The 9790-nt window shown below is 40.8% G+C and overlaps 1 protein-coding gene across 2 annotated transcripts in view; it reads left to right on the plus strand.

Moving 5' to 3' along the window:
- The window catches only part of LOC128249399 (protocadherin beta-6-like), a 37491-nt gene that overhangs the window by 4079 nt on the left and 23622 nt on the right, over positions 1 to 9790 (plus strand). The window contains exon 1 of one of the 2 annotated variants that reach the window (XM_052972916.1): positions 8280 to 8514. The exons of the other annotated variant lie outside the window; for it this stretch is intronic. The gene's annotated coding sequence lies outside the window, so the exon portion shown is untranslated. Of the gene's footprint in view, positions 1 to 8279; positions 8515 to 9790 lie in introns of those variants that run through there. 2 annotated transcript variants of the gene reach the window in all.

Here is a 9790-nt window from a genome sequence, read left to right on the forward strand (position 1 = left end):
ATATATATATATATATATATATATATATATATACATATATACATATATACATATATATATATATATATATATAAATGTATATATGTGTATATATGCACATTCACACATGTATGCCCACATGCATACACGCAGACATAGAAAGAGAGAGCGAGAGAGAGGGAAAGAGGAGGAGAGAGATGAATAGAAAGGGAGAGGGAGAAAGTCTAAAAGAGGGATCTAAGAATGGTTGGTAGATAGGTAAGACTACATAATGAGGTAAACTTAATGCAGAAGATGCTTGACCTGTTAGAAATAGCAGCCAAATCTCTATCAAATCATACTCCATCATCTTAGAAAATAGAAGGACACACATAATTTCTATATACCTATAAATAAGTTCTGTATAGGTGCAGGCGTGGCTGTGTGGTTCTGGGTTCAGTTCTACCACGTGGCTCCTTGGGCAAGTGTCTTCTACTGTAGCCTCGGGCTGACCAAAGCTTTGTGAGTGGGTTTGGTAGATGGAAACTGAAAGAAGCTCATTGTATATATATATATATATATGTGTGTGTATATATGTTTGTGTGTGTGTTTGTGTTTGTCCCTCGACCATTGCTTGACAACTGATGTTGGTGTGTTTACATCCCTGTAACTTAAAGAGACCAATAGAATAAGTACCAGGCTCACAAAGGATAAGTCCTGGGGGTGCTCCAGCATGGCTGCAGTCAAATGACTGAAACAAGAAAAGAATAAAAGAATACCTCTTCAAAAAAATGGAGTGGTCACATCTGGAAAACCTTTGATCATAATAGGTCTGCTTGAGCAGTGATGACTACTACCACCACTTATAACAACAACAACAACATCAGTAGTCACTAGACCAGCTAGAAATAAAAGCTAAATCTACCTCTATTCACATCCTTCCATCTTATAAAAGGAAGGATACATTGAATAATGTAGTTTTATATATTCTCTGAAAATAGACAGGATGGTCACAACTGGACAAGGCTGACTCAGGACAAAACTTTAACAGCCACAACAACACCGACAGCAAATGTTGCATTCTGTCTTGATTGTGGGGTCCCACCTGAAACCAGAGATATTCAAAGCAGCATCTTCATGGTCTCTGGACTACTTGATACACCTGTAGAATATCAGCCAATTCACCATCAAATCACACCTTCATCTTCATCAAAGTCCCTTAACTGATTCAGCCGGTGGTTGGGGTGCCACTCAAGGCCCTTTCATTGTCAGCCATTGTCAATGGTTTCTGTTCTCTGTCATGCATAACAGGTTTGCCGTGTTGTCACCTGTCCAGTCCTTGATGTCGTCAATCCAAGATTTTCTCTGTCTGCCTCTCGTCCTCCCTCAACTCTGCCCTGAAGAATGATTTTGAAGACAGAGTTGTGGCAGGATGCATAACCATACCAGGCAAGCTTTCATCTTTTTACCTGTGCAAGAAATAATTTCTGTCTGCCAGTGATTTGCTGCCCTACAGAGCTGTTTGTTTTGTGCTCCATGTGCGGGACGTGTAATAGCCTTCTGAAGCACTTGTGCTCAAATGCCTGGATTCTTTGCTCCATGTCAACTGTAAAAAAGAGGGATGGTCTCAACTGGAATGCCTTTGATTCCAGGTTTAGCTCCATATCTGTTCAATCAGAACTGATCTAGGCTAAACGATAGGTGTACAGAAGCAGACTAAACCTTGCAGGTAGAAGCACATGTCCAGGCTGTTCCACTGCATCTCATACAGTTCACTGCTGCATGTCAGAGTGTATAGTGTGGTCTTCAGATAGACAGGGACATGGCCCATCTGGAGCAACAGATCTGTATATTACATGTGTGTATATGGTTGGCTGCCTGAGTGATATGGGTCACCTCAGTCAGATCTGACCTGGGGCTATACTACAACAACAACAACACATATATATATACAATGTCATAAGATACAAAATCTCATCTGGTCATTCCAATCCAAACAGTATGCTTCACAGCCAAGGTCCTTTCTTTGAGCAAACACCTCTCTCTCTCTCTCTGTCTCTCCCTCTGAGTCGCTATGCCAACCTTTAGGAATATATTGCAGTTTGTCCCATTCCCCACCAAAAGTGGCAGCCTCTCCAGCCTTGCCACTACCAACCTATTACTCTCATTTCCAAAATCTCAAACATAATGAAATCACTCATCAGCAATCATCCCTATCAGTCTCTCTCTCTCTCTCTCTCTCTCTCTCTCTCTCTCTCTCTCTCTCTCTCTCTCTCTCCAAATATTGCTTCTATAGTGCCAGGTTTACCAGAAATTTTCTCTTCTGTTTATTGCCAGTAGTCCCACTGCTCTCAAAACTTTCCTTCAAAGCAATGTTATTGCATTTGGTTCCAGTAAAGTGTCCACCTGTTTCTGTTATAAAAATGGCCTGAGTTTCCCACCAATTGTTTCCATCCATCTCTCATTTTTTGTATCGCTCAGTACCTTCTAGAAATTGTGGTGCACCTCAAGGCTCAGTTATGTCTCCCAAGCTCTTCTTTGGCATGCTCTGGCTGCTTCTCAGAAAACAAACATCTTAACACCATAGATCTTCATCTTTTACCATTTGAATATTTCACCCCCAAACATACACAGAATCCATAAACAGAGAGGGATCTTGACAAGGGGAGACATGACACTTTTGTCTCTTCCAGCAGCAGAAAAACTGAATCAGAACACCTGCCAAATGAGCGATGCCCCACCCCAACATTCCTTGTGGTTGTCATTTTCATTATCAGTCATCATCATCATTGTCATTGTTGTTATCATTTTTATCATTGTCAGCATCACTTTCATCTTCCACTTTTCCATGCTTGCATGGGTGACAAAATTTTCTGCAGTTGGATGCTCTTCCTGTCACCAACTCTCACCTATTTTGCCAGGTAATGTCTTGCCTAGACTAATGAACACCAAACAACCTGTCCATATTTTCAGCAGAGGATTGTAAACAAACAACACCTTTTGCATTAATTGTATAAATGGTGGTGTTTTGTTTACAAACAGCATGCACATGTGAAGACAAGACAAATATACACTCACGCACATGCACATGCACACATGCATGCGTGTCTACACACACACACACACACACACACACATGCATGTATCATCCAGTTTTCATTAACCAAATTTCACTTACATCAGTCAACTTGCAGCTTTATTCGTAGACACACCTGACAGCATCTACACAATGGGAATGAACTCTCAACCACATGCTTCCAAAATAAGCTTCTTGACTCCCACAGCTAAACCAATGTCTGTGAATCCAGGTTCCATACAGACATGGATAGGCACACACTATCAGGTCATTAATAACAAAGAAAAAAGGGTCACATGTTCTTCCCAAACCATAGATTCATGAGTCTGGTTTCCCAGATTCCCTGCCTGGATGGGACACCAGTCCATTGCAGGGTTACTCATTTCTACCAGCTCTGGGGACTGGAACAATGTGAAATGAAGTGTCTTGCTCAAGGACACAACACTGCCAGGAATCAAACTCATGACCTTATGCTCATAAGCCAACTACCTTAGCCACTAAGTCATGCACCTTTAGAATGGCCCACAAAACACACATGTATCTCTCTCTCTCTCTGGTGGCAGCAGGGATTGCAACAAGACTGCAAACCCTGACCTCTACAAATCTGCAGAGTTTAGATAAGACCCAAAATTGAGAACTACTCATAGCTACAGGGAAAATGCTGCTGCTGCTACTGCTGCACTAATTACCATCCTGCAACAAATAGAACAGGAGATCATTTAAATAATTGACAAAATTCAATCACCATCAAAATCAATAAGTTCACCAAATCAATGGGGGAACTTCTACAAGGTCTCTCAACATGCTAGAAATAGCAGCCAAATCTCCAGGAAATTATACCCTACCATCACTACCATCTATACCAGCCATAACAACAACATCAAAACCATTCATACCAACAATACCATCATTACTATTCCCTTTCCTCTACATCAACCACATGGTATTACAGAGCAACCAGTGGATAGACACAATACTGGAGTTGAATGAAAGAGATAAAGGAGTCGGGAGATGAGACTGGAAAGAAGCAGTGGCCTCAATAGTAGTGGTAGCAATAGCAGAACGAGGGCACATATCCTCTCCAGTGATTGCAAAATGTATATGCATGTGTTTACACATGTTGTCTGTGTGTGTGTGTGTGTGTGTGAGAGAGAGAGAGAGAGAGAGAGTGTGTGTGTGTGAATGTGTGTGATCATGATCGTGTGTTCCATGCTGGCACGAGTTGTATGGTTCAACAGGATCCAATGAGCCACAGAGCTACGTCAGCCCACAATGTCAGTTTTGCTCTGGCTCCTACACCTGGATGCCCTTCCTAATACCAACCACTTTACTGTATATACTGGGTGATTTTTCATGCCACTGGCACCAGTGAGGTCACCAAATTGCTTGCAAGACAACAAAATCCCCCTCCATTGACCGAGAGCATTTTTGAGAGAGGGCAGGGACTTTCTACCAGGCATTAAGAATCTAAATCATGAGGATGGGACGAGCACAAGTGTTTTGCTAAAGATGGTGATGATGAGGTGTTCTCAAGGCAGAAGAAGGTGCGTAGAAGAGAGTATGTGGATAAAGTATAAATGGGGCGGGGTGGAGGTAAATTAATCAAGGTATGGGTGGAGGATGACAGATGGTAAGAGATGGAGCCAGAGGTGAATGTAGTGAATGATGAACATGGGTGGGAATATGATTGATGGTAAATATCAGTAAGGAGGGGTGAAGGTGAAAGGGATTGGAGTGGCTCAGGAAGGGGGAAGAAAGAAGCTACTGAACAGGAAGGGTGAAGACAGCTGTGTCACAAACCAGAAAGGAAGTGAATGATGTGCAGGGCGTAAGACTGGAGAGAGATGTACAGTGACAGAGATGAAGGTCAGTAGCACATGAATATGTTGATAGTGAGGGGGAGAAATATTGGGGGTCCATTAAGGGTGGATACAAGAGTGTGTTGAAATGATAGCAGATATTATAGGAGGTGTTAAAGATGAGGTATTGCAAACCTAAGATGTAGCTAAGAGGAGAGGGAGAGAGATAACTGAAGGCACAGAAAGGATATGATTGGTGAGAAATGGTGTGGGAAGAGATAATAATTAGAATGCCGGATGGATATTAAAATGAAGTGTGTATATTGTGTATGTATACATGCATATGTACATTTGCAGCCATATCTGGGAGATATGAGTTTTCTTTTTCAATCCTGAAGACCCAGGTCCAATACCAGTGTATGGCATCTAAGGCAAGTGTCTTCTACTATAGTTTCAGGTTGACACAAGCCTTGTGAGCAAAACTGGACAGACATGTTAAGAATGAGAAAAAGATGTCAAAAGGCAATGATTCAGGGAAGAAGGAGAGATGGCCAGCAACACAGAAAATGTGACCAAAAGAATGAATAGAAGGGAGAATGTGAATAGTGATAGGAGGGATAGAATTGTAGAGGTGGGAGGAATGAAAGAGGGGACAATGATAGCTACACGTCGGTTGTTGGTAAAGAGGTTGAATAGAAAACCAACAGCAGTATTATTGGGGTAGCAATAAAGATGGGTGATGATAGATGAAGAGTGACATGATGATGATGGAGTGAATGATGGCTAAGAGGAGTAGAAGGGTGATGGAGATGAGATGGAACATGGACAAATCAAATCATATGCCATATCTCAAAACACAGCTGATATATAATGAATGGAAGGGAGGCTAATGAGGAAGACAGAAGATGAAGGTTTAACCATGTGTGAGATACATAATAGAAGAAACACTATACTGCCCAAGCACCACCACCACCACCACCACCACCATTTGAAATACTTTTTTACTATGTGCCAGTGGGGAAGTAACTCCATGTGTTACTATTCATTATGGGACTTTGTCATCTTCATGAGATTCATTTTCTTGAGATCAGTCTTCATCACTTCATCCCATGTCTTCCTAAGTCTCCTTCTTCCATTCACTTTGATTGCTTGGCACTCCTTTATACAACTGTCACTTCCACCTGTCACGTCACCTGCCCATACCATTATGGTCTTATCTCTTGCACACAGCATTTTATTTCTTTTATATTCAATATTCCTCTCAGTTCCTCAATGTTCCATCATTCATCAACACTAACATTGCACATCCAGTGAAGCATGTTTGCTTTATTTCTTTATTGTCATTTCAAAACTTCCACATACAAGACCTACGCCTTGCCATGACACAGCATCTCACTTCCTACACCAGAATCATACGTTCTGCCCTTCATCACATTTTACTCCAACTATTAGGTAGAAGGAAATTCTCAGAAGAGCTGAACAGCAAAAGGTCTTCATTAAAAAAGCACCCCATGCAAGTATTTCAGCCCTTAACTCCTTACACCCAATAGGGGCCAGACTATTCCCAGATGATGACACCTGGATACCCCTTTGCTGCCATATTCTGTGCTACTGTCTGAACAGCTACACTCCTGGATGGTTAAAGTGTCCCAGAGCCAAGGTATCTTGGACGTTGTAGCCATTTCAACCTGAGACCCCAGGTGATTGTTTGGTAAATTTACACCTTTTGAAAGACACTTCCATTCCTCTTTGATGAGATCCAGTTAGAATCACCTGTGAACAAGTGGATGAGTATTCCTCAGACACGAGCACCTTTAGTGTAATTCTCACACTGTACTAGTAGCTTGACACAATGTTGGAAAGGTACAGAGAAAGACACAGAGAGAGGGGGAGAGAGGAAGGTAAGAATGGACCCCAATACTGAACTGGTACTTTATTTATAAGCCCCTTGAGAAGATAAAAGAGAAATCTGGCCTTGGTAGGGTTTGAACTCAGAATTCAAAGAGTCAGGATGAATACTACAAAGTATCTGACCCAACATTTTAATGAATCTGCCAATGTAATGCCCACAACACATAGACACAGATGTGTATACACACACTCACAGCTTCAACACACATGCTCACACACATGCACATATATGTTTACATACATGTTCACTTTCTCAAATATATACATATAAATTTGTATACACACATGTTCACTGCCTTGAACATATACACCTATGTTCATATACTCACATGCTCACTACCCCAAACATATACATATGTTCATACATGTTCACTACCTCAAGCATTCAAATGTTCATAAACACACATATATTTACAAGTGTATATAAATGTTTGAGGTGTCTGACCTAATGGTTAGCATGCTGGGTTCATGATCATAGAGGTGTGGGTTCAATTCCCAGAAAACCTTGCAGGGTTTACTCTCCTTGAGCAAGACTCTTCATTCATGTTACCCCAGTCTTACCAGCTGAGTACCTGTGTAGCTCACTCTCCCTCCAGTTATCACATTCTCTCTGGGTCAAATGTGTGATGGTTGAGAGGATATCTATATGTGCTCGTGACCCCATAAACACTTAAAACAATAAACAAATTAACAAATTAACAATTAACAAATGTCTGGTACAAGCTACTAGACATTAATATCTTTGATCTTTGATCTTTTACTTGTTTCAGTCATTGGACTGTGGCCATGCTGGGACACTGCCTTGAAAAAGTTTTGCTGCATGAATTTACCCTAGGACTTATTTTTTTTAAGCTTAGTTCTTATTTTATCAGTCTCTTTTGTCAAACCACTATGTTACAGGGACGTAAACACACCAACACTGGTAGTCAAGCAGTGGTGGGGGACAAACACAGGCACAAACATACATACACACACACACAGATTTTTACAGTACCAATGATGGATTGGATCTGTAGTCTTCAAATTAGCTTTCTCCTTTCTGGTTTTGAGAAGCCAAATTTCTCAAGATGTATGTATGTATGTGCATACACATGTAATTCAAAAATACATACATACATACATACATACATACATGCATACATACACACATGGCGGTTGTCAACTCATAGACAATGTCACTGACAAATTATCTTATTCTAGATCAGGGGTTCTCAACTATTTTTTTATCTATGTTGGCTCTATGGCTGTCTGCTACTTTCTCCCTCTCTTCTGGCTTTCGCAGCTCCAGAATAGCAATGTGGTCTTTGTGGAATGGGTATTATTATGAATTGTATGTCCATACAGGCCTGTCCTGACCACATATTTTTAGTCAGCCTGGTACTCACAACCAGCCTACACAAGGGTGGTGCTCAGTCAAAAATCACTAATGCTACCAACATCCTGAAATATGACTCTTGTGTTCTTCCAGCCCATATCTAGTGTCACGAGTTTGAAGGGTGGCATGTGGTGCGCCAACTCTGCCTGTTACTTGCGTTGTTGTGAGAGGGTAAGTTTCAAAGACAGAAGGAGAGAGAAATAAAGGATTACTACTATTTATATAGACATCATTCAGTAACAACCAAAGGGTTATTGTTAGCCAAAGAAAGACAGTCATTTTCTGAGATTTTATTTTCAACTTTGCTGGATATTTTTTCAGTTCAATTATAAAACTGTATTTACATTACAATTGAATTAATCACAATCACAAGTAAAGATTAATTGTTGACAAAGGTATGTGATTTCTTTTTACATTTAGATTTACACAAACAGAGGAATAATTCATTCGTTTTAGACATTTCCATGACTAGCTATAATAGTTCAACCTTTGCTGACCAATGCCTTCGTTGTAAATTGCAGTACTTTTGTATTTCATGGTCTGTCTCTGTGACTTATCTCCTGATGAGGTTCAATACAATGGAGCTATAAGTGTTATCATACTCTGTCTGTAGTTAATAAATGTAATGGATATCCACTTTATGTTCATCAACTCCAGACAAATGTTCTTTTTCTGGTACCAACATAGAAGTTTTGAGTGTGCTGATTTGACAGTATCAAGAGAATAGTTTGCAGTATTTGTTACAGCATTCAAATATCATTATGGTCGACTTTGTCTTTATTTTTTATGGTTAACAAATAAAGAACCAGCTTGCCCTTTTCTGTGGAAGATTCCTGTTTCTCTCTCTCTCTCTCCCTCTAGCTGTGTAAAGTGCCTGTGTATAGATGTAGACAGTTGTGTAAAGAAGCACCTATCTCTAACTGGGGAGGGAACCTGTGGTAGAGGTAGACCCAGAAAGACATGGCACCTATGCTGGTGGCATGTAAAGAGCACCTTTCAAGCATTGGGCCTCACGGAGGCAAGGTGGCCAATGCCGGTAGCATGTGGAAAGCACCTTTTGAGTGTTGAGCCTCATGGAGGCAATGACAAATGACCGAGACCTTTGGCATTATGTCGGGCTTGCGAAGAAGACACAACAAGCCAAGTGAAATTGCAGTCATGGCAGATACTGGTGCCAGTGGCAAGTAAAAGCACCTGTTACACTCCTGGTGTGGTTGGCATTAAGAAGGGCATCCAGCTGTAGAAAACCATGCCACATCAGACTGGAGTCCTGGTCAAACCACCCAACCCAAGCCAGCATGGACAATGGACGTTAAATGATGATGATGATGATGATGACCCCTTTGGTTACTATTTGACTCTGCTGGACTCCCATAACCATTCGATGTTTAAACATAGATATTTCTTTCAAAATTCCTATTTTGTTTTTCACACATTCACTTTAGTAAAGTATTATCTTTTATCTTTTACCTGTTTCAATCATTAGAATGCGACCATGCTGGGGCACCGCCTTGAATTTTTAGTCGAATGAATCGACCCCAATACTTATTTTTTAAGCCTGGTACTTATTCTATCGGTCTCTTTTGCCAAACTGCTAAGTTACGGGGATGTAAACACACCAACACTAGTTGTTAAGTTGTGATGGGGAGGACAAACACACACGTATATATG

The sequence above is a fragment of the Octopus bimaculoides genome, chromosome 14, assembly GCF_001194135.2.
Source record: "Octopus bimaculoides isolate UCB-OBI-ISO-001 chromosome 14, ASM119413v2, whole genome shotgun sequence".
NCBI lineage: Eukaryota > Metazoa > Mollusca > Cephalopoda > Octopoda > Octopodidae > Octopus > Octopus bimaculoides.